We start from the raw sequence: 27,477 nt of genomic DNA on the forward strand, positions 1-27,477 counted from the left end.
CCCATGGAGCCCCGATTAAAAAATTCTATGACTACTGCGCGATCGCGCGAACGCGTTGCACTCGAAAGCGGATTAAGCTCGTTTTGAACGTGGCTTACATCAGTCCAGCGTTCCACGAGTTTATCGACCTGCGAGAGAGAGAGAGAGAGAGAGAGAGAGAGAGAGAGATGTGTTAAGCCGCGAAAGGTATATCTATACCCGATATTCCGTAATACGGCATAGTAACCCGGCCCTGGCTTTCTACTTCCCTGTTTATACACATAAAAATGTGAATGCCTTCGCAAAAGTAACTCCGCGACGCGTTTCCGATATTACATTCAGTCGACACGTCGATCGACGGACCGATCCGTTCTGACTTTACCAAACACGCACCACACGTGATGACAGTATTAATTTTAATTGTACAGCTCCCTAACGTTTAATTTAAGAGTACCTATTTTTATTTATTTTTTAATCCCGTGATCAGAAACTTTTTATTATCTTATAACAATTCAACGTAAACTTATACAATCAATCCAAAACCACAATTTTTTACAGCATCCTCATGGCCATGTAAACTAATAAGTCGTTCTACAATTCTGCATTCTGCAGCTCGTAAAAAAGTCCCGCGCGGCGGTTAAAAACCGCGGCTTTTGTTCGTCCCAAAATCGCTTGATTCCAAGGATGCGAAGAAATAAGGGTTGAAAGTGTGTTGTGCCGAAGAGGAAGGGGCGGGGAGGCGGGCGACGGATTAAGCGACAAGCGCAGCAGAGTTATCTGCCTGGCTAAGCCCGAAATCTCCCTCATAAAAGTGGTAAGAACCGTTGTTTGGGAAACAATGGTGGCACCGCCGGAGACTATACGGTAGATCGGCAAAAGTTCGCTCCGCGTATAGGTGGAAAGGGGGAGGGGGAGGAGTGAAGGGGGAAGGGGAGAGGACTTCGAGAACGGTGGAGGAGGAAGGCCGAGAAACAGACGCGCGAGAGAGGGTTTGAGGCGGCTTCCGGTTCTAACCCCCGCGAAAGCCGTCCAATAAATATCACCGCTCGTTATTAGCGTTTTAATTCAGCCCACCGACGGTAACTTAATCCGCGCTTCTAGCGCGGCGCGGAATCGGAAAAACGTCGGCCGGCGGCGGCGGCGCCGCGCCGGCCACGGCAAAATTCGTACCATAAATAATGAAATAATACCGCGTCATCGTTTGTAACGTCGCTACCGCCCATGCCTCCTCTTGCACGCTGCTGCACCCGCTCATCAATTATCGGTCGCTAGAATGGCGACTTCGGCCGCGTCACTATTATCGCGTCTATTTTTTTGTTTTTTTTTTTGCGCCAGGTGCCCGACTTCTTAATTAAGCCCTTGTCAATCCGGCTGCCGTGCTAGATTTCTATGTGGCGCACAAATAACGCAGATAAATTTCGGGAGAAAAGGAACTCTATATCTTATCCCTCATAATGTTATTTGAACATTTCGCATTTTTAATTTGTATCGCATATATGTTACTACGTGGGTAGACGATATTCATCATTATTTTATTTCAAGAATAATATTTTTTAAATATTTCAGCCATTTGTTACGGAGATCTCCAGAATGAGGAGAGATGGCATCTCCACATTTCTTCATTAAAGCGTAAAATACGTCTGATCTGCATAGTTACTAAATTATTTTGTAAAAATTTATTTAAATTTTTATTTTAAAATTATAGACTAGAAACGATAAGCACACTTTCATTTTATTATATTATCAACGGTGGATTATTTCTCTATAAAGTCGCAGCTCTGACGTTTCAGTGTGTAAAAACAAAATTTCTAAAAATGACAATTAAACGGCGGGCGTGACATTGACTGGAATTAAATCAATTCCACGGAAGTTGCGATGCCTATGATATCGTCAGCAGTGCCGAAAATTATCAGCACGACACATTTCCGACGAGTGCCGTGCTGACGGCAAAGATAAAAATTGCTTAAAAAAATGTTCATAAGGCAGAACAACTTTTGAAAATGATTCACTCGCGTGGAACTCGATCGGAACAAACTTCAGAACTATACTCACGAGAGAACATTGTCGCCCGAGCGGACGCTGGCGGACGCCCACCGGAGAAACCGCGTCATTTTCTCCGCTCGTGATCGCGAGCACTTTTTGCGAGCAGCGAGAGAAAAGGGGCGAGGTGTGCGCGGGCAGGGAGGGTAAGGGCGTCGTTTGTCACGACGAGAGACGTCTCTGGTGGAGAATTTCCGGAAGAAAACAATTAGATGACCTCTCGACGCCGGCGCGCGGCGGCGCCGAGCTGCGGCGAATGATTTTATCGACATCTTCTTTCACGGAAACGTGACAGACCGGGACGAGATACGAGGAGCAGATGGTACGGACGCGTGAGATCGGAAGCTTCGAAAGCTTTTTTCTAAACTGCATTAATTGGCGTCATGGGACTCTTTCTTTCTTACGTATCTAATATACATGGTTTGTCCCAAAAGTAATGAGACTATTTTTTGGCGGCCCAATTAGAATTGTGCGGAGGGTCAATCCATTGGATAGGGCCTTTGGTGCAGAATGTCAGGTATACAGTCTGACCCTTCTCAATTGCTCCTGAACCTTTCTAACAGTCGATTTTGTCAAAGTGCGTTGTAATTTTGATGTCTTACCACGGGCGAAAATGCAACACATCTTGAGCAGCGTTACGCGATCAAATTCTGATGACAAAGCAGCGTTTCCATAAATATTCTTAACATCTCCAACGTTTCGGAACCAGATTTTCCCAGTTTCACACAGAATTTGATGGTTGCGATCGAGGTTGTGCTGAAGTTTCGTGACAGGACACAAAAATTATAATGTACTTTGCCGATGGTATCGACTACTAGAAAGGCTCGGAGGCAACTGAGAAGGACTGTACACCTGACATCCCACATCGAAAGCTTCGTCCATTGGATCCACACTCTGACAATTCTGGTTAGGCCGCCAAAAATAATCTCATACTTTTGGGACAGATCATGTATACCGTAATACATCGTCATATTTTGCATATAATCTTCATATCACATCGAAAGATTAGCAATAAATACAATACGAAAATAATTAAACCAATAATGATAAATAAGAAATTGTTGAATACTTTACAGCGGCAAGTGAATTAAATTTATTTTTCACCGCAGATCCTGCGAGAAAGAATATCTTATAGCAGAAGAGGTCACATTGACTCGGATAAAGAGAGCGCCCTTTGAATATTAATCGACAAAGAAAATAAAACGTATATGTAAAAGAGAGTATCCTTGTCTCTGCGTTTATGCAAATTGACTCTCTCTGACAATGTCCGCGGGTAAAATGCGGACCGCCTCGAAAACGTACGTCGTGTCCAATGCCCCCTCATATTATTCCCCATTTTTTTTACGTCGTTTTACTTTTTCCATCCTTCACGCCCTTTCCCACGTTCTTTCTACTTCTTTCTCTTTGTCTCTCACCGAGCCTCACGCTACAATCAGTCTTCGTTCCATTGAACACCATTGAAAAAAGCATTGAGTCTCGTTCGACAATTTTCCACTCTGAAAAGGGCTTTCTCGAACCTGTTAAAAGAAAAAAAAATATCGCAGAATGCCCCATTCACGCTGGCTTTTATACAGCAAATATGAAAATATCTATAGACATATAGACGAAATATCGATGAATTTTGACAGAGTATTGAGATTATTATGACAGTATTATAACAATCACGCGATTATCTTAATTTTATTTTTGAAATCGATATCTCTAAAATACTACTACTCTTTAAAAAATATTTAACACCAGAAAATTCTGCTCTCTCTGTTTTCATAACACATATAAATCACATATAAATACAGCAGTTAATCCACGCTTTGATTCACTGAGTTTGTATTTTAACTCCTTTACCAGTAAGTAATGTAATATAATATTAAAATTTTATTTATTATCCTTGTCTTTATATCTTTATGATAAAGAATAAACACATTATTAAATATCTCAATTCACAAATATTTTAAAAATTAAATTGTAATGCATTTTTAAAATGCCAACACCTATTTATGATTGAATCGTGGAAGCTAATATTTGGTTACTTTAATTAATATTCCGTTACATTCCATTTGACGCTGGATGCAAACTCTCAAGCATAATATCAGTACATTTTAGTGCATATTTATGTAACAGTGTTTCGCGCCAGTAATGGCAGAACGGAGCTTTCTACCTAATTAATTAATTTCCACGTTAGCGTTGATTCTGATTTAAATCCGAATCGCCAAAGTACGGTAGGCATACCGGCACGTATAAAATATGGAAAATTGTAAAGTCGCATCCATCGAAATCGCGTTGCAAATACGTTTAAATGAGATAAATTTAATTATCCCCAGGCGTCACGTATCACTTAGCGCACAAACTCAATATATGTACTGACACTGCTGACAGAATACACACATGACAATTTTATTAAAAGAAATGTAGAAACTGAAAAAGGTATTGTCACTAAGAAATAAATTATATTGTTAACACAAGTGTAAGGAATATCACATCATCGGATAAATTTTTTGATAAAAGTATATCTGATATATAATATTTATAATATTAATGATATATAATATTTATAATATTAATTATTTTACAAACAAATACATTTATAGATTTAAAACACATTTTCTTTAAGCAAGTGCCAATCAAATGACGAAATACGTATCAATGGCAAACGCCAATATATAATATACATAATGCGATTTTTAATTATAATTATGCCAAAATGAAAGTAGAGTAAATCTCACAACTGGTGTACAACATGTGAATCACGTGAAACGTAAATTGTAGTTGCTTGCAAATTCTACAAACATAGTTAAGTGGATTCACTAAATCTCTGGGTGTGATAGGACAAACTTACCGCACAATTCGAGGCTTGTTAGCACGTATAACGCGGTGTCGTTTCGTGCGCGAAGTGAGGGATCGCGCGCATTCATCCGCCCAACTAACTCGCGATGGATGTTTTTAATTTTAAAACGCGGCGCGTTTGTGCCCCCTCCCCCCTCCCCGTGTCTGTTATTTTCATAAGCGACTTTTAAAGCGTATGCCGCATACGCCGCGGCCGACCGCAGTTGTCATATTTTTATTCGTAATCCGACATTGCGTCTGTTTTTCGGACGTTAATTACAGCGGGAAGCGGACTGTCTGTCGGTGACGCTGTTGTGCGTAACGACCGCTCGTAAAAAAAATCCGCGGCACGCTTTCTCCACGCTCTGCCAACGCGTAGTTTTACTTCCATAATTTGAGTCCTTTTTACTGTATTTTTCTTCCTGGCAATATTTGCGATACGCCGTGACCCTAGGTCTCCCATTTCAGCCGTGAACCCTGATAACGAATTAAATATCGATCCCTTTTTCTTTCTTTTATTGGCTGTCCGACAAATTTTCATCAGATTTTACCTCGTCGTTAATTAATTGAATGTATTTTCGAAATATAGGCAAATACAGACAGCGTAAATTCTTGTTAAAATCAATTACATCATGAAACGAAATTTTCATTAACAAAAACTCAATAAATGGAGATCTGAAGTGCTTGATTGATTGAGAGAGAGAGAGAGAGAGAGAATGAAAATTTTATTTACATTTTGTAATAAAGAATTACCTGCATTTTATTTATATTTATTACTAGCGGTTAGATATAGTTGCTATTGTACAACAATTGATAAACTGACATCTTCTTTCTTAATGTATTTAATTATTTAATTATTTAATATAATGTTTGTTACAAGAAGTACAAATTAAAACAATCTATTTTCATAAATTATTTTTCAATATCAATCATTATAAATCAATTATCAAACAGATTTATCTTTCAAACTGTGCTGCGCGAGCTATCTTTCGTTTCAACTTATCGTTAGAATGCAAATGCTATTAATTAAATTACACAAGTATGATAAAATCGTCAGATAATAATGCGATATTGACGCCGCCAATTATATTAATAACATCGTTCGTTAAAATTCTCCAATATTAAAGCGCATTCATTTCCCAAATGAAAAGCATCAATCGCGGATACATCAAAATATTGCCTCCCAAAGTCGAACGGGATGCGTTTTCAATAGTAAACATTATGATTATGCAATCATTATACGAATATTATATCTGTAATCGTAACTCTGGCATGCTACGAAAGCGATAAACGAAACGAATGGGGGATGTATCAATTACACGTTTCAATCACTCACGTGACACACTCTCAAAAATTGTCAGCTTCATTTCAACCCGAATCGTCACCGCACGTCCGCCGGTCTCGCACGAACTGCCCGTACCATCTCCGAGATTTATTTGCCGCTTACGCGGCCGGCGGTGAATGCTGACGTGGATCGTTTCTAAAAGGCGGGAACTTCTTTTCAGAAAGCGCCGCTTCTGAGTAACCGGACAGTTTCACATTTCGCGATAAAAGTTTCGTAAACGGCGACGACGTGGCCGTCCGGCGACGTTGGCAAACGGAAAGGAAACTCCACGCTGCATTTCCACCAGTTTCGGTGTCGACTTCGGTGTACCGGGGAGTTGTTACTGGGGCGGTAGTTTGCGAGCAGTGCTTTCCCTATCGTTTGCAGCTGCGGCGAGAGGTGTAAGCTAGCTATTGTACATCCTTGGGAGCAATATGTAGCACTTCAGGCGAAGTGGAGATATGGGGATAATAATTTACGCGTGTCATTGCGCTGCTGTATAGTAGCTAAAAACGACGAGAGGAAAGGTCTTACGTAAGTTTCAGGAAAAAAATATATAACGCGCAACTTTTCGCAAATTATTTCAAATAACCGAAGAAGGGCAATTTAACTTTTATTTTACGGCAAATTGTACTAACTTTTTATATTTGCGACACTTGTAATTGGTGCAATATCGTTCTTCAGAATTTTTATAAAATATGAGCTATCAAATCAATGCAGTGCGTTCAATAATCGATTACTCGAATGATGAACAGATCGACCGTGAATTAATTTGAAATCCAATGTTTCAACGATCATACCTACGCTTAAACAAGTTCGAGCGCGAGAGCCATTTGTCTCGTTTTATTTCTATCATATGTTATATAAACAATTATTTCCTCTTAACTGATATAAAATCGTGTTCCGTGTAAACAGGTCAAAAAATATTATACCTTCAGAAACAAACTTTTGATGGAAAAGATAATTAAAGTTAAAATTGTTCTTCCACGCACACACACACACACACACACATACACATAAATTATAAGAGCGAATTGCTATCAAAAACGTACTTAAAAGCGGAGTCAATCGATTTGCCAATGCCATTTGCAAATATGCCGTACACGGCGTCTATTTTCAATGATTTACGCTAAGGGCAACTCCCTTGTTCGTATAATTACGGAAATTACCGAATTGTATAATCAATCGCTAATTCAATCGCATAATTTCGCGGTCGACTTGTACGTTGTAAAGCTTGCAGGATATAGCACGATTGTAGCAGAATTTTCGCTCGCGTTTCGAATAGCGGAGCTCGTACGTAGCTACATTTCCACACAAACTCTTACATGTCCTTCCGATCTATCCTCGCGTTTTTCTACCTCGCGCGCATTTCGCGTATGCAGCAGCAGCAGCAGCAGCAGCAGCAGCAACGCCAGCGAAAGGTAAAAAGTTTCTTCTAAACGCAAAGTGATCTCTCACCTTTGAAATACCTGGCAACATTCCATCCATGCCGCCCACCCACCACTCGCTCTCACTTTCTCTCTCCTACGCGCGTTTTTCAACCCTCTCGCGCGGCTCCCTCTCTCCTTTTTCTTTTCTCCGCCGGAGCGACACAATGGAAAAGGGAACATTTGTTTAGAAAACGCTCTGCCAGTCCACTGTAATCTTAATGAAAAAACGCTCTTTTTCTTTGGAACGCTTGAAAGACTGCTCGTAATTAAAATCCCCGCTGAATTTTTTTAAGAGTACTTAAGAATTAGCTATTCAGATGCAGACGCGGTATATAATGGACACGTTGTCGTGCAATTGTGACACTTTTCTTTATCTGTCCACGGCAGCTATCATCAGTGAGATAATATTCGAAATTAATATTATAATTACTATCGCGCATGAAATGCAATGTAATTATTGTGTCTAATAAGTATCAAACATTACAATGTAATTATTGTGTCTAATAATAAACATCAAACAAATTAGAAACGTATTCAACAACCGTACACCGCGGATAAAAAAATTGTAATACATCTGCCAGGAAATTTGCTATTTTGACATCCATCCACGCGTAAATTTTAGCGATTAGAAGGCAGCTTGACTATCAATCAGTATTTACTTTCGCACTCCGTTATCAAGCGCGGCGATTCGCTGCGGCAGTCTTTTGCCGTAATTATGACATCAGCGTTATTTCCAATGTATCGTATATTTTTGCTCGTTCGTCGCCTCGGGTTATGTTAATATGCGGGAAACGTTTTACTATCGTCGTTGTACTACGAAAAAAAAAGCCTTCATATATCCGCGCGGCGCATAAACCGTAAACACATCAAGCCATACATCAAGCGCCGCGCGCTCGGCAGCCTCTGTTGATACAGTTCCGAGGGAATACGGGCAATTATTCAAGCACGTGATGTTTTATGAAAGCGCCGAAACATTTTCAATTTTATTTCGTAATAATCTCAGGGGAAAACGATAAACGATACCTCGCGCAAATGTGAATTTATTGCGCTTCTGCATAATGGTATTCATATACGCTTTGCACTAATTTACAGTCGATAACACTCAGTTATATACTATCGTCCTTTTCACATATATTTCTCTACAGTAATCGTCATTAATTGGGATACAATGCAAATGATTTGGCCAGTCTGACCTCATCTGATTGAATCCGTCATATTTCAATTTTGTCAGCATGCAGAAGTCTCTCAAAAATGCATTGCGAAATTTTATATATCGGTACAATCGATTTAATTTAAATTGGACTAGCTCGTAAATACTAAAAATAATTAATTGTTAAATACTCATAGTATTAAAAGGTTCATTTTTTAAGAGACACTTATTATTATTTTTTTTTTCGTACACAGCGTCGAAAATGATGTGCCTCGACTCAGCGTACTGTCGCTCAAAAGGTATTACTTAATCAGAATGGAATGAGATGACCACCGCACGCCAGCCGCTCTTTGTCTCTTTCTCTTATATTCGCCAGACATACACACGTCGTGCCCGGTTTTTCGAACCGATCGCGTTCCCTTATCTCGGAATCCATGAATAATGCACATCCGGAATTCGCGCTTGTCCAATTTATGCTGTGGAAATGCTGCCCCGAGGATTCGAGCCTTACACGTAGCAGAAAATCGATCTCGCGAGGAACGGGTCCGCGTTTTTCCCCTTCGATCCATCATGCCGCGCGACGTTTGACGTGGGCGCGAGGTTAACAAATCACGATTTTACAGAAAATTTCACGTCGCGTTGCATCACGGAGACATAATGACATCAGAGAGAAGAAGAGTTTAACGTAAGTGTTGCATTGTCAAATATTTAATTGAATAATAACTTATTTTATATACACACACATATATATATATATATATATATTTTTTTAATTTATATTGTAACGAGTAAACTAGAAAAGTTATTAATATTATTTATCGAAAGGAAAACGTGGACATCACAGCTTTCCCGAGAGTTTCGTGAAGTGCACGAAGTTTAAAGCAGCGCGAGCTTCGATAAAATTCTCTGCAGTGTTATATTTTTCGTTGCGTGACTTTGGCAGGTAGTAGGCAACGCAACACTGAAACGCACGGACGAAAGGTAAGCTCGTCGAACTTTATGAGCAGCGTAAATACCGAGGAATCCCCTTCCGGCCATCTATCATGTCGCGGATGTTTTGGACCGTCGAGAAGTGAACGAATTACGAAATACTTTCAGGGAATTCCATACCAAGAATCTGACATACTTGATTTTATGCTGATGATGGACATTAGCATTGAGATACCATTAATTCAGATAATTCCTGGTGACAAGTAATGCTCAAAACGCTTGAAGTCAAGACCATCATCATGTCCGTCCTAAACATCATTGGATGATGCAAGTAGTTATCATAGGAAAATATAAATTTCAAGAACTTTGTTTAGCTGTTAAGTATTTTTCATTATTGTTCAAGTTATCATTTAAAAAAACCCGTGGTAAAAATATTACAAGTTGAATTATTTTGTTAGCAGTGCAAAAAGACGGCTTCTTTTATTGTATGTATATTAAAGCACTGATGTTTGAAGAGGCTAATAAATTAGTCCAACTTGTATATGTTTTTATAATAATATATCAGAATAACATATTAAATAACTATTGTACATCAATTGAGAGAACGCAAGAAATGGAAATTTCCCATATAATTATTTAATCCGTTTCAATTCACACGAAACATCTTCCAATCGTTTCTGAACCGCCGTGTTAATTATCGTAAGGTTTCATATAATAATTCAATACGCTGATAAAAAGTTCAACAACAAAAAGACCGTAACGTTCCAGAATAAGTGCGAAATATATTGAGAGCAAGCTGATAGACAAGCAAACGCGCGCATTATTACACAAAATTTGCTTTATTATGCAAAGTTCAAGTTTATTTTTATACCTTATTACGAAAAGATGATTTCGATTACGTTAAATCCGTTCCCTGTGATCACGTTTTGAAAAGCATATTTTCTCGCTTAAAGTCGTATTATCGGAAAACGGAACTTTAGTAGCAAGAAAGTTGATTTATCCTTCGAAATGATCGTTCTGACTCTTAATAGGAAATATAATAGGAAATAGGGTAATGCCCTAGCACGGGCGGGCGGCACAAAGAGCGAACGTTTATTGCATTTGGGCAGCACTTTACGTTGCATTATCTTATCTCCCGGCGTTCCTTGGATTTCTCGCCGCGCGGAAGAATCGCGAATCGTAAGCTTTCATAACTCATCTTCGCTGGAATGAGTAAAGGGTATGATTCTCGGGAAACTAAATTATAGAATAGGAATACAATACTTTGCGCGCGGTATAGCTCTACGGTCGTTCGCCGCTAACTTGACTTATATTCGACGTCTCGGCTCGTCCGACATTCCCGCCCGAAAGAATCGTAAACTGATATTTCCATGGGGGAGCAAGTCTCGATATCCTTGCGAAGGGAATAGATATACTTTTGACCCTTTATACAGAATTGACTATCAATTTATGCATTTTGTTGCATCTAAAGTATTCTGAAGCACGTGCGTTCGGATGACAAATCTCGCCATCGCTATATTCTTCTTCCGCGGTACTGCAGCTTCTCTCTTCAATGATTCAATCTCTCGATTATAATATTGATCAAGATGTCGGCGAGCAAGAAGAAGGTTTAGAAAAATAAGCGTTCTAATGTCAAACTATCCGCTTTCATTAAGCATTAATTTGATAATTATACTCGATTTTTTAAAAATTCGTAGTCAATGAATAAATTGGTACGAATATTGCTGTAATGTATATAGAAACAAAATTGTATAACAGACATTATTTCGCCGTAATACAAATTAGTAAAATAAATAATAAGATAGGTATTAGAAACTTTTAATGATAAAGGTTATATACTGCAATATATTTGAGACATAATCACTTAATTATTATAATTAATTTTTAGAGCAAAATAATTACTTAAAAATGAACGATTTTATCAACAATTTTAACAAATTATATAATTTAAAGTACGATTAGACGAAATGCCAGTCGATAAGTAGCAATTGACACATCTCCTCTCACATTCTTTCCATAATGCTCATTTTTAAACATTCGTAGTTAAACTAATGAGATCCGGAAAATAATGACGTTCAAGCAATCAGCTTCTTCATTCATAAGTTCTCTCAAGAATGTTAACTGATAATCCGACCGTAATGAGGAAACGTTACAAATTTCGTTAAAGTCCGTTTTTTCCGTTTAAGGGGCAATCCGAGTTTTACTAAAATAAATGCGACTAATCTCTCGCAATTATTTTCTTCTTAAACTCCATTTGATTTTCCGACTTAACTCGAGAAAACTTGCCGTAATCGACGCGTCTCCGCTGACCGTCGCCGCACGTAGATCGATATTTAATTAAAGGTGGATCGTAGGGAAAAAAAGAAAACAGATAAGTGGAAGGAAGAAAAATGTGGAAAAGATTGGATAAATCTGGTGAACGTGAACTAAAAATGCATCCGGCCGTGCCCCGAGAAAATGCGCGTCGTGCAATTCTGTATCCCAGCTATTAAAGAAATCTATATATTCGTCCGTTTCCAATAAAAATCTCTGTTAGATACAAGTACGTTTTCGAAATATTGCACATTGAACCATGTTTGACTGCACGATCAATCTTCAGTTTAAATTTTTACGGTTGGACGGCAACGGTAAAATAAAATTTTTTTTTTCAAAGTGACGCGATTTTTATTAGTTACACGTACACGAGAAAAGAATAATAAAGTTAAAGGACTATATATTTATTAAAAATCTTAATTTGCTTAATTTATTTATCTTTAAAAGAAAAATGGAATAATAATGGAATATAACTATATGCATGAAAAACATATAATATTTTTTTATCATAATTTTATGCATACGCGATTCGAATATAGTTCAGATCGATAATTTAATAAAAACAATGTTAAATGTAATTTATAATATTATATATATATGCTTATAACATATTATTTTTACAATAATTTAATTTATTTAAAACTTTTTTTATTAAATTACCAATCTGAACTATATTCTATAATCTAGATAAAAAGGAAATATTTATATATTATAATTATTGATAAACAGCTAAAATAAATTAATAAGGCTAACTTTTGGCCGAGATGAATAGAACACGCATATGTTTTTGCAGCATGGTCTTTTAATTGGCAGAAGAATTTTTATGTTCTCGATAAAGAGAGAAAATCAGCGCGGATCATTCGTTTCAATGTTAATGTTATCAAACGTCGTAAAACCGGCAGACAATTACGTTCAATTCCGGGTGTTTCTTCCTTGATCCTGATGAAAAAGGTGAAGTACCGCTATTACAAAAAACCGCATCCATCCACCAGTTGCATACGTTTACCGCCGTTCGCCCGATAAAAATAAAAGCCCGTACAGAAAGAAACTGTCCGGGACGAGAGAGGAAATTCGGAAAAGCGGAAAAGTGGGTCGCGAAAATTGGATGGGTGTGTCGAAAAATTGCAATTGTGGAGAAAAATGCATAGTGAACCGTATGACATTCTCTTCCTATATAGGAATGATTCCCGATTGGTGTCAAGTGTCCTTTAATCTAACGGGTGTCCGCGAACGAAAGCATAAGTCCCGAAACACAATAGATTTAGTAAGCCTTGAGCCGTAAGAAATGGACCAATTGCAGTCGAATGTAAAGAGACGAATCGATTATGATTGGTCAATTTCTTATGGCTTCAGATTTACTACACCTATTGCGTTTCGGGACTAACCGACACTGACGGATAGCGAATGCGAATGCGTTGGCTACGAGGGGCTATGATTCCCGCGTTCTTCGCGGAATGATTGCGGTCACCGCCTACGTGAAGCTAAGTCGTCCGGCAATTCGCGTGCTTCGATCGTTTTCATCTCTCGACCCACTCTTTGCCTCCCTTGTTACCGTGAAACCGTGTGCCCGGCACTCTCCGCGGCAGCCAGACTGCCTGCAGCTTTCTCACAGCGGACGCAAGAATTTTCGAAAGATTCTATTTGCGCCCTGTTCCGCGGAGCGAAGAATTTAGGTAGGTAAGTTATATAAAGTGTTCGTACCTCCGATGTAAACGCTTTAGGAATTTCCCCCTTTTCCATTTACATTCTTCCCACGCTGCGAATTTGCAAGTTCCCGCTCGCCTCTTTGCTTCGATTACGGTTTAAGAGTTACATAAAAACGTGAGAACGTCTTTTTTCGACCTCGACGTTATACTTCAGGCGAGAATCGATTGAGAAATCAAATCTATCGTCGTTTCTCTCCTCGTTCTTCGTACGCTGTAGCTCTCGCGTCGCTCTATATCCGTATATAAAGGTCTAACGAATTCGGATCAATCGCTCACCGTAAATTCACGCGGAGCACTGAAAACTTTCGACGATACAATAGACGGTTGGAATGCGGTGGGAGATGAGAGGCGAGACCGCGGTTGCTCGAAGAAAAGCCGCGCACTAAGGCGACCATACGTCTTCGTTAAATCTATGCCGCGCTTAGTCAACGCCGCGAGATACGCATCGGAGAGATTTCGCCGTCGAAGGAAACACACCGACGTCTGTGTCCCCGTTGGTTCTCCTCATGATATATCGTCGCAGACACGCCATTTCCTACGCGACATCCCATCCGCTCCCTGCGTCAATGTTTACGTGTGTGAGACGCGCTCTCTAATCGCGGCCGCGATATTTATTGGCGGCCCGCTATATTACGGAAGCGACAATTTGTCATGCCGCTGTATTAATTACGTAGGCTCCCTTGTGCAGATAAGGATTGCTGGAAGCAACCTGTTTGAATCGCAGAGCCGTCTCCGGTAAATTTTCAAATTAATCGCCGTCAGGCTTGTTTGCAATTAATGACGATACATACATACGTACGACCTTTGTTAATTGGATGATTTATATTCTGAATAACGGAATAAATGAAATTCGCATTTCAAATGACTTCATGTTTATATCTGCATATATAAGAACAGCTAAACGTATGGTCTTTGAAGACGTAAAACATTCCAGTTTGTTTGATATTATTAGCAAAAAATGGTAATGAAATATCGTATCATATGAAACACATTATATGTAAAATTTGAGTAAATCGGTAATTACAAAAAAAATCTTTGTCTGGCGTTTACAACAAAATGTGATGGCTAAATCAGGAGAAAAGACTTACCACTTTGTCACCCAAATTCCGCACTCGGCACGGTAGATATGCGGTTTGCCCAACAAATGCACTGACGTTCGCTGCTGTTGGCTCGAAAACAGGCAGATCTTCCATCAAATCATTACTGGCATCGTCTACGTGCCACTGCGCATCTTCGTTGGATGACATGCGTACGTGCGCTGACGCTGGAAAGAGAATAACGACCTGGTGAACATAATTTTCAATGATGTAGTCGAAATTTGGAGCGCTATCGAAGCGAAAATTAAATATATCGGGTCAAATTCAACTTGTAGCATCATCGGATTGAAGATTAATTTAATTTGATATTATTTCAGCTTTAGATTATGATTGCGTTCTAAAAGTTCGACAGAGTAAGCGGCATGCAATTTACTGTAGCTAAAAATTAAAATATTAATAACTACCAATATCCAGCCTTGGCCAAATTTGGCGCTTTCCCCGTATTTATTTATTTGTATTTATTTATTGTATATATAGACCTTATTTGAAATTATTGTCAAATTCAGCAGACTTATACAAATTTATATATATATAAAAAATTATATATAATAAAAAAATTTTAAGTGTTTTATGTCAAAATGTACAAGTATGTTTTAAACAGCTATATTTTTCGACATTAGTGTTCTACATATTTCTTGTTGTAAAATTAATATTTATTTATATCTCGCTATTTCTTATCATTCCGATGTCATATTAGTGCATTTAATGTTAAAATAACGAAGAAGGAAGAGCGCGCGCACAAGTTGTTTTAAACATTTTCTCCCATTCTGTTTTATATAAAGATTAGGGAAATTAAGCATTATTTAATTTACAAGAAAAAAATAACACAAGATTCTATAATCTTATACTTATAAAAGAAAGATTGCATGAAATTAACATGTAATACGGATTAAAAGAAGTGTATTTTTTTTAACGCATTTGCGACTTAATCACGTATGCGGTGCAACTTGTGCCGCGCGTCGCAAAGAAGCGCATGAAACGTGTTCTACTCTCCGTGAAACTTATATGCGAATTTTGGACAGGAAACCAGCGCTCGACGACGTCTCCCACGGGACTACAACTCCGAATCTGTTGCGAGCGCGCGACTGCCGGATGTACTACTTACAAGGTACCTACCAAGAATCCAAGTGCGTTATAACTGGCAAGTAGCGAACTGACGTCGAGCGAGCAAACTCAGCTCATTTCTTAAGCATAATACGCTCTTCGACATTTCGACGGAATATCTTACAGAACACAGCTATGCACTCTTCCTCATTATATACGCTCGTTTGTACCTCCATAGAATTCCGCCCGTCTTCCCCGCCCACCCAATTCGTCACGAAGAAATACATAATTCAGCGTACTTTCGCGACGATACACGCTCGTCTTTACAGCAATAAAAAGACATTACACGTGTGAACGACACGTATTTATTTCATCGGAAACGCGCTCGCGCCAACAATTTTATTTCCAAAATTTCCGATAAAAGATATACATAGTTGATAAAAAAAAAACGGGAGCAACATCTAGTTTGTGTTTAATCAATAACGTGTTTTTATTGGTTCGCCTGTAGGATTGATTGAGTTTGTAATAAAAGAGATTGTTTTGGGTATTTGTAAAAACTTGTTTTGACAAATTGAATTAGAGGCTTATGCATTTTTATCATGAGCACTCGTCCTGCTTGTACACACATTTTCATATTTAGAGCTCTCTTGACAGATAACTGCTATTCGACAATGGATGAGAAACATGATTAAATGCACTATATCTCTCTAAACAATTTTTTTTTATTTTTCACAAAAACTCTTTTACGCATATTTTATTTTATTTTTTTCCTTTATACGCACCACTAAATATATAAATTTATATTCGTTGATTTTATAATAATGCAATATTTATGTACACATATATACACACACATTGACTCCAAAATTAAATCTCAAAAATATAATTGCAAAGCAAGTCGGATAAGGAGATGATACGCGAACGTTACGTGGAGAGAACGAGTATTCCTTAAGCCTTAATTCACACACGTTTTCGCATCTATTTGCTTCACGTGTGCGGGTGGCAGTAAAATAAATTCGATTCGCGTACATTCCTCTCTCGCAACCCATCGAATTTATTTCAAATATGCATGTCACGTAGAATAGTGACACGTACTACAGGGGTCGCGCGAAAGCCAAACTTTCAAACGATTTCGATTTTGGGAGATTATAAAGGGCACACATTATTCACGCAAATTTGTATGGGATAACCGCAAACATTATTTCGCATTCGTGATAATTTACTCCACAGCTAGCTTGATTATACGATATAAAAGACTTACTGTTATTAGCATCTTTTATTTCAGTCACGTCATTTCGAATTGGTTTCGATATCCAGCGAAATTCCGCTACAATATTAATTATTATACATAATAATGCTTTAAATCTAATATTAGATTGTAAAATAATAATGCTTTAAATCTAATATTAAAATCGTGATTTTCTTTCTATTTAGTCTAATATAATTTTTATTAGATAACGTAGAGTCCCAAGATCTTGAAAAAGTCATTACGTTTACTTGCTGTGGCGCTTTCCAGCTTTCTGATCTTTCCGTTGGCTGTCTGAACACGTGTTGCATAAAGTCTTCAAAGTTCCCGAATAAACATCATTCAAATGGCTGCCGGGCTATACGGATCGTTCCTCTGCTTAGTATACCTTTTGAGCAAGTTAGTATATTCTCCATCATCATCAATCAATCATCAGACCGAACGACGATACTCATTGGCGGTTGACAGGGATTGATCCGAAAGGAAAGTTCGTAATAGAAACTGGTTGACTGCGAGTCCATTAATACAAAGAAGAAAAACCGACTGATGTAAACGTAATATTTAATTTCTGCTCTCTTTAGAGATTTACCTTTCGCATTTAGTTCTTTTTATCGATTGATGTCTAAATCATTTTCATCTAAATTAGTTCCATTTAAATCATTAATATTATGACGAAAAGACGTTCTTTCAACGTCTTAATTTTTAATATTTCTATAAGTTTGTCAACGTTACAAAAAATTCGGAATCATTTTGGCGCGCAATGATTTGCGAAATAAGAGAGACTTGCTCGAAAATAAATTCGCCGAACTCTGCGAATCTAAATTCTTCATTTCAATCCACCACGATATCGCGCAACCATTGTCCACTTGCTGCCGCTGCAATGTGTCCCAATTGAGAATGAAAAAAAATACGTCCTGCCATGACCCCAAAAAGACAAACGCCTGCCAATCATCGCGTATCCCTCTTTTGACCCTCGCGCGCGTGCAATCTGATAAATTTAATTGGACGGACCTGCGTGCGGCGCGAGGGTAAATCCACGGCAAACGCGGGGTGGATTGCGAGGGGCTTGAAACGTGGACGGCTATCGAATTATCAAACGAATCTGCCCAGAACAACCCGCTGACATCGTAACTCGTTGAGCTGGCCGTTTCACATAAACAACGCTCTTCGCCCAAAAGCCTGCGGTATCCTCTTTCAATCTCAACGCACATGCGACGGTACGCCCAACACTCCCGCGCATAATCTTCACCTGCTATCACCTAACGTATTCGAAATTTCCGCTTAAAAATTACGATTGCAAATTACGATCCATATTGTAACGCAATGGATATGGAAAAAATAATTTGTCATTTCTTGTTTGATATTTTGAATGGCATTTAATACTTAATTTACTTGAATTGAAAACCGAGAAATAATTTTTATCTGTTTCATTGCATTCTCGATATCGTACCTATATTCTTGAATCTATGTCGTAAGATTGGAAAGTAACGTGTTACGTCTAACCGTTAACGTTACAATAAGTTTTCTTCAGTAACAAATGGGTAACAACGTTACATTTTTTATTTGTTATGTTAATAGTAACGCAGTTACATTTTTCGGGTAACGTATATAAACGTTTCTTTTTATTGTTATTTATTGTACACATTGTATATATGGCATGTGCATAAGTAAGCTTTAAAGCTTCAAAAAACGAGACTGTTATGTTGACTATGGTTGACAATTAACTATATCACTATAGATCTCATGCTGAACTGGTCAATTAGCTCAATCAATTAGACATAGACAATTGGATGCCATTCTACAAAAAAGATTCGATGAAAAAGTAATGGAAATTGTAATCGTTACCGTTATTCAAAAACTAACGACTCGTTAGTCTCCAATTTTTTAAAATCAGTAACGAGTAACAGCAACGAGATAACGAATAACTTTTATAAATAACTTTCCCAACCCTGCTCTACATTACATACGAGAATCTATAATATATACGTAACGTATACTATAGTATTTTGTATGCGATATTTTTTCGAGAATAACCTGTTTCAAACGTAAGGCAGACGTATCAAATAGTACGGGAGCATACCAATGAGATTTACAAGTCGGAAGTTAATATTGACGCAGTTTATATGAACATCTTCGCTTGGTTTGCCCGAGAATCGGGAGTAAATATTAGTTTGGTTCCATCACTACCTCTCCCTCCCATCCCTCTTCTGGTGCGATAACGCCCGTATACATACCCACTCTACTGGCGTTATACAAATGACCAACACTCCACCCCTTTATGCCTCCACCCCTCCCACGGTAAAGCCCCTGCCACAGCTCCTGATAACTCGAGATTAATTGACAAAAAGCCACCGTCACAAATAAGGATGATGTACATTACATGAAAATCGTCCCGCGTCGCCGTTATCGCGATCTCGGCCACTTCCGATGGTTCTTCCGGCAGGGGAAATCGAAAGGAAGAAGGAATATTGAATTAACTTTAAACTCCTCATCGTTTTAGAAAGTACATTTACATTAAATACATAAGGTAGCTGTTCTTTTAAATTGAACAATTATATATAACAATTATATATATACGAATTAAATACGAATATACGTTACGTGATAAAACTAACAATTTCTTTTAATGTAAAATAAATAATCCCTTGCGAAATCTCTCCTTTCTCTGCATGTGTCATATGCAATATTAAATAAGGAAATTTCAGAGCAAACGCATGAATCGTATCAACACACTCGCGGAACAATTTCCACTCTGGTTTTCCTCAGGCAAATACGTTAGAGTATTTTCACGTCTGATTACGGCCGTCCGTTTCTCCACTCGTCGCGAGCTATCACAGGCGCCACCTCTGCAAATGTCCTTGCAACCCCTGTACGAGGCAGTCACTTCTGGCCCTCGTCACTTTTTTATCACGAGGGCTCCTTTTCGCGCTCACACAGATTTCGTAAAATATTATAAACTCCGCGCGCGTAAATGTGCCGTAAACTAAGATTGCCGCTTTCCTCCATCATCATTGTCGTTTCCCCGGTCGGGAATTTCCTCCGTAAAATGTCAGAGGGCATCGTCCCCCCTTTTTTAAAAGATTGGAAAAGAACGAAACCGCCCACGCGTGTACCCGATCCTAGGTTTTTATCGGCACTAAAAACGTCTGGTCACGCCAGACGAATTATATCGCCACCCGATGGCGCGTAAATTAGAACTACGGGAGGCGCGTCGTCGCGTTAATGATTAAACGCGCGTCCGCGTTTTTTTACGCGTTTGCCGTCGTATTTATGAATCTCATTCCGGTTTCGGTTGTATTCGTAATTTAACGATCGGCATCTCCAATGCTCGAATGCAGATGCAAATAAGGTTGGATGCATTCGCGAGAACGTATACTGTGTTATGTCGTATCGAGCGAACATTTTTTTTTTTACGCTGCTTAATAGACGAAAGCCCGTGATATACGACGTGCATTGAGACTCTCTTCGTTTTTACAGTCAATACCGAAACGGACAGTTAATTCTTTTGCAACCGCGTTATGACATATAAAGCTCGCTCTTCTGCATATGATCAGAGATATATTTTTACTTAAATGAACAAATATATTTAATAATTTGCCAAGATTCTCAAAATGTTCATAATATTTTTATATGTATTAATATATTAATAAATATATAAATATTACAATATATAAATATAAATCTTCAAAAAATTAAATTACTATCATCTGATAAATTTAAATTATGATTGTTTTATCTAAAGCTATTATTTTGGTAAATAAACGCAAGTGTGCGCGCTTGTCACTGAGAGAATTAATATAATTTCTTATTGCTTCTGTACTTCGTCTGAAGGGCGATAAATTGAGATAAGAAATTGCTGTCTCTCGAGGGACAATACATTTTCGTAAACTCCCGTGTGAAGTCACAATTACTATAGAAGACTAACATAACGTTCCACAAATTGCCATGCGCTAAATCTTCTTGGACTACCTACTTCCTTCCAGATCCCACTTTCCTTACGAAGTTCCTAATTCGCGTGTTCGAGCGACCGACATTTTTACTTCTTGGGAGCATTATCTCGGTTTTCCTCTGGCATATTTCTTCCCGGCGCGCTTCTTTTCGCGCCGCTCGGTTCTCTTAACGCGGATGACGTGCAGCATTCCGAGATCTGCGCGCGCGCACTTGCAAAAACAAATTTCGATTCGATTCTAACGAAGAAAAGATAGCATCCCTAGATTCGCATTCGGCGCGTGCATGCTGCAGAAATCAGTTTCGACATCTCAGATATGAAATAATTGTCTCCAAATTGAATACAGCGCTTAATTTGCAAAACTCTATATATTTAAATTATATACACTTTCACGCATTTGGATTTTTCATTATAATAGATTAATTTAAATCAGAGAGACCTTCGATCTATGTGAATAGCGATTAATATGTTCAATTTGCTACATTTTAAATCACAGCTCGCATATATTGCTTTCTGTTGTCTTTACAGGCGCAACAAACGGACGAAACAACGAGCGTTAGTATTTCACATCCGTACCGTAATGCACACATGCAGACGCGAATGCAAGTGCGAGCAGTAAGCGGGACGACCTCCATGTTTCATTCAAAATACACTTATTGTTAGATAAACACAAACGGGCGCGCTCTCTCGACGGAGAACAAATCTCTTCGCCGTTATAGGCGGAAAAAAAAAATTGGGGAGAGATGAGGACATGGAAAACAAGAGGACTGCGTAACTCCGAAATTATCCAGCGACACGCTGACACAGTGGCGTACTGCCACAGAGGCCCTTCCGCGTTCACCAACACCGCCGTGTCGAAGACGCGCCTACGATGTGGCGACTGGCAGAGCGTGACCGCAGTTTACGAGCGCTGCGAAAATATATGATCCTCCTGGCGGTCTAGCGCAACCGTAAACTTTCGTCCTCCATTGTTTCGAGCGGGAAAGGCAGAAAAGGCTCTGCGGGCGGCCGCCGCCCGGTTCAAGGGGCGCCCCGAGCCTCCCCCGATACGACGCGTAAGATTAACGACGAGATTATTTCATAGTTTCGCGGGCAGGCCCACACTGCTGAAGTGTGACGTCGGCCTGTTTTGCCTGAGTTCGACGACGACGTTCGGATTCGGCGGGGATTTACGACGTGGCGTGGCGAGCGGGAAATCCGCGCGGACGGAGAATGGGACTTTGATGCGGCTGGAGCGATGACAGCCGAGGGGGAAAAAAAAGAGAAGAGAGTTCATTCTCTCCGCCGTCTACGAGATGAAAGAATTGAAAGAAATGAAAGAAAAACTAACATAGTTACATAATATCGAGTGTAATTACAAAACTGTAAAGGTACACGGAAAGAACGATTTTGTTGAAAGATCTCAAAATTTTGCCAAAAACATCTGAAAATAATTTTTTGTTGAATCATTAAAATAATTTGTTGGAATGTTAAAACTGATAAGCATTGCTATAAAACATTTTGATATTCTAGCAATCACTCTGACTTTCGCACAAAATTATTTTGATTATTGAACAAAAATTATTTTCAGATCCGGAAGCAAAATTGTTCTTTCCGTGTACTATTGGTAATTACTCGATGAAGATCGAAACGAAAGTGTTTCAACTTTGTTATAATTTTGTCCATCCGAGTCTAAGATTATGTGTTATTAATTAGTAAAAATTAATTAATTAATTAGTAATTAGTATTATTTATTATTAATTAGTAATTAATATGAAATTCTTTTACGTATGTTTTTTTCTACAAATTTAATTGAAGTATAATTAGAATTATATATATTAAAATTATTTAAACAAAAGTGATCCAGCATTATCACGATTGAATAGCTTTATTATGATAAAATTAATAAGGCAATTAAGCTTTATCAAATCAGACAGTTTATTAAATATAATTTTCATATGAAAGATTCATCAAATAAACATCAATTGTAAATTCGCAATTGCTGCAACAATTTTACCGAAATTATTCATGCAAGAAATTGTATGCGGAGAAGCAGCTGAAGTATGCGTAAGCATATTTGAAAATAATCAATGACCTACTTCCATGACGTATTAAGAAGAAACTTCAAAAGATATTGCATGAACTGCATTTGCATACCTGTGTACGTGTACATTCAGTATACCGACACACGTATTTAGACACTTCAAACAAGCGTGGAGGTAATGGATGCACTCCGCGTAGTACTCGCTATCAGGTACCATTTCAGCACGAGTGCTATAACGATGCTTAAAGCGGAAGTACGCTCGACGTTCAGCGCGATATAAACTGAAGCGTGATTTTTAATTAAAGGAATGACAATGAGCTTCGAATCTATTAACGAATTCATTGTTTCGCGGTTCATAATATCTATCAACTTTAAAAAGCGCTAAGTACAATTGTTGAAGTCTAGCTATATGCGGCACTTTTATTTCATGTTTACACATTAATAAAAAAAAACTGTATACGTTAATCTCTTGTTACTAATTTATTTTATATATTCTGTTTAAGAATTGTGTTACGTAATATTTTCGTTTTACATAATTAGAATAATTGATTAAGCAAATCTAATTTAAAGATTTATAGACTTTCACTTGCAATATTAAAATTACCGTTGTAATTCCATATGATTAATACATTATGTTTCCTTGAAACTTTATTACTTTTCGCACAAACGGCTTAAAATAATCCGCTGAAGTGAGACTAACCAGATGGTCGATGCACGCGGAAATTTAATTCCGATAAGAAAGAGGTGACATTTTCATATAAAAGTTTTCGCGACGTTTTCGCAATAACCTTGGTCGGATTTTTCGAAATCTTCGAGTGCTCGAGACGCGCCTGTCTAAGCCCATCCCGCTTCCGTGGCGGAAGCGTCGACGGCTCAAGACTGTTTCCAATTTGATGTCGCGGGCGAATATAATTTTTCTCGCCTCGCCGGTACGCCAGTAACTTCGGGAAACCGTTTACGAGCTTAAGCCGCCCCAGTTAGAGATAGAGTTCTTACGCGCAGGCGGCAACTTCCGGCCGTCGTCGACTTCGCCTGAATTTTTGCTACGACGAAGAAAATTTATCCTGCGAGAACTTCAAGTCTCTCAAACAAATAAATGGCAAAATTTTATTTTGTTTCAAGCGGAATTTTCAAGTACTTACATTTAAAAGATGAGTTACCAAGATTGTTAATTTACAAAGAACGAACCATGATATTTGATATTCTCGCGAAAGGAAAAAAAAAATCTCAATTCTGCATTTGTCAAAGAATGCATCATTAAAGATTATAACACGAAGCGTAAAAGACGTTCTCTAAATAAATGCGACGCAATAACGTGAAAGAATTCCTATACAACGTCATTCAATTCAGAATACTTTCGTGGCGGCGACATGTCGGCGCTGGCGGAAGCTTCCCGCGTTTTCATAGGTGCTATCGAGCGACGAGATTTTGAGGGAAGAAAGACGAAAAATTTCCACGAATTGGATGGCGGATTGTGCAACGTCTGCCTTTGCCAAATTCTCGCGTGTAATAAGCGTGCCACGTGCTTCACGTATGTTTTCTATCTGTTCTCTTCTCCGCTATCGGCTATCTTCGATAGCTTCGCAAACATTGTGCACTTTCAAATATAATTTCTTTGTAAAGAATCTTATCGAATTTGGAAATTCCATTTGGCACTACGGTGCTATTTTAATTTTAAAAATAAAATTGAAAAATTATAAATTAAATTTAAAAATGCAAGAAACATATATTTTAGATATTAATATATTTAATAGATTGATTTTATGAAATTAAAGTATATGGGGAACGCAAGACATAAAAATATTTTATTTTAATAAAATTAAAATTATAATTTTAATAATTAACTTTTCCTGCTACTGTACACTAATATTTCTAGTATTTTATTCATTTTAATATTCATTTTTTATTATATTTGAAAATGTTGGACATTTGTTTAATGCACTCGTGTTTTATGTACTAGAACATCAAAAATTAACGAATGAGGCAATGACAGACATGATTTTGCAGTGGCGTCACGGAACGGAACTTCCCCTCGGATTAGTATCTGTAAATGGATTCGGCGCTGTCAGCCTCATACGAGATGTAATGCCGCAAAAAGTCATGGCATAAAATATTCCGAGGACCATGGACGGCCATGCGAAGGACGCGTGGATAAAGGATACGCGTGACCTCATTTGTCGAGATCCACAATGAATCCACTTTTTTTCGTGTACAACACGATCATCTCTGAATTGGCTCCCTGAAAAATGTAGTACAAAATCTTCTGCCTCTCTGCGTGCGGTCGAGAGAAAATATTCTTAGATTTTATTAAATCCGTATATAAGCAACTTTCAAAAACCCTAAGATTTCTTTAAAAAATTAGTCAATATATATATATATATATATATATATATATATAATATATAAATTGTAAAAATTATATAAATTATATTCCATATAAATTACTGACTTATTGTTAGAGAGAAAATACCGAAATACACGACCTGATTCAACATCCGCGTGAATACTTTGTCCCCGAAAATTCGCAATTCAATGAACAATGGCGCAGTAAATAACGTCTTGATAATCACATAACGCGCTATAATTTGAATGAAAGGGACATTCGAGAAGACTTAAGGAATCCGCCAGTTTAACGGAAGAAACGGCACGGAATAAGGAGGACTTAAGCCCGAATTAACCTGCCAAGAACAATCTTGTAGTCGTGCAAACGTGAAGTAATGTGGCGAAACTGGCAAATTTCGTCGGACGCGCGAGAAACTTCATTTCATCAAGCTGAAACACAGAGGTTGCCTGAATTACGCGGTGTTTATAATCCGTAACACGGAGCCTGGCGCAATGAGAGATATCGTGCGGGTGTGCCGCGGTGATACGCGTGCAAACACATGCCAGGCACGTGGTATTCTACGGTAAGCAGGACGGTTTCGTGGAAATGTTCCTTCTGCTTGATCTACCGAGATGAGCGACTTCGTGCTAGCACTCAACGGCCGTTTAAAACGTCTGTTTAAAATTTCCAGAAAGACAAATTCTTTTTTTTTTTTTTAATATTACCGCCACGTTTCCTTCCATCATTCACGTATTTGCTTAATTTAGATCAATCGTGATGTGTTTAAATGAAATCATATTAATAAATAAAAAGGGAGCTTTCTTTTTATAACGGATACTACATTTCGAGAAGTGACACACATAACGGTTTAGATAAATGGACTCTAAAAAAAAACGGTGGAATGGGAAAGCTCTTATTCACTGCGTTGCCTGCCAAAATTTAACGACCTGAGGCAGATAAGGAAAAAAGTGTACATGGTGAGAGGGGAAGAGAGGATAAGATTGATCGACATGGCGTGTCGTTTCAATCTCATAATGCGAGATCGTGTGAATGATTTTAGGAAAATGTACGTAGAACCAAACAAAATGGGACTTTCGACCCGCTAATAAAACTGAAACCGAAGCCGCGATCGTCCAACTTGCCAGGCACGACAACGTGCCAGGCGAAGAAACGGAAGTGGTAAAAAGAAGGAACGAGTGCTCCCACGCGGAGATAGAAAAACGCGAGAGGAAGGGGAAAAAAGCGGAGATAGAAATCCTTCGGAGAAATTCCGCTGTGCGGTTTGCTCTTTCTTGGCTCGCGAGACTCGTGCGACATTTACGCGCGTGTGTGGGCACATGACACATGTCGCAGCATGCGAAGCATATGCGTTCACTTTACGATTGAAACAAAAGAGCGCCTTTGCGAAACTTGTGCGGCGCGGTACTCCTTTAACTATTGAATCGCAAAAATTGAAAACAATAATACATTTTGTTTTCAACGTGAAATAATATTTTAAAGAATGTTATTTTAACAGAGCCGATTTGACAGAACAATCATGAAAACGATATCTATATTTGCAGAAGTAAACACCAATAAACAAGGCCAATAAACAATGATCAAAGCACTGCAGATATAAAAATTCATGTCGCAAATAAATTCATTTATTGGTGTCACTATAAACGTCTAAATATTATTGTAATATCTGGTATAAAACGCTTAACAATTTGTTTCTGAGGAGAAATTACAAATTCTATAGCTCTTTCACGCACAAACATTTGAAATAATAACAATTTAAAATAAATCGCGGCAATTCCAACCCGGTATAAAAGCAAGCGATAAAAATATGTTTATACGCTTATGGTTAACTACCTTTTCCTTGTACTTCCCATATTGTCCAGCGTGCTCCACCGAGAGAGCGGGCAATTCGCCCGCAAAAACATACCCCGCAGTAAATCTCTGAATTACATCGCGCGCGATAAAATCAAGCGTGTCACCCTGTACACAAGTCGTGCGTCTGTGGGGCGCGCGTTTCGCGCATGGTCGCCGGGGAAGTTACGATAACGTTTGCCGCGGCATTAAAAACGCAGTAGGAAAGAACACGGCGACGTAAGCGGGGTGGGG

At 38.4% G+C, this 27,477-nt stretch overlaps 1 pseudogene; it reads right to left on the reverse strand.

The window, feature by feature from the left end:
• Window positions 1-27,477, reverse strand: part of LOC105453389 — a 106,819-nt pseudogene that overhangs the window by 59,942 nt on the left and 19,400 nt on the right.

Source organism: Wasmannia auropunctata, unplaced genomic scaffold, assembly GCF_000956235.1.
Source record: "Wasmannia auropunctata unplaced genomic scaffold, wasmannia.A_1.0 LD336000.1, whole genome shotgun sequence".
NCBI classification, from domain to species: Eukaryota; Metazoa; Arthropoda; class Insecta; order Hymenoptera; family Formicidae; genus Wasmannia; species Wasmannia auropunctata.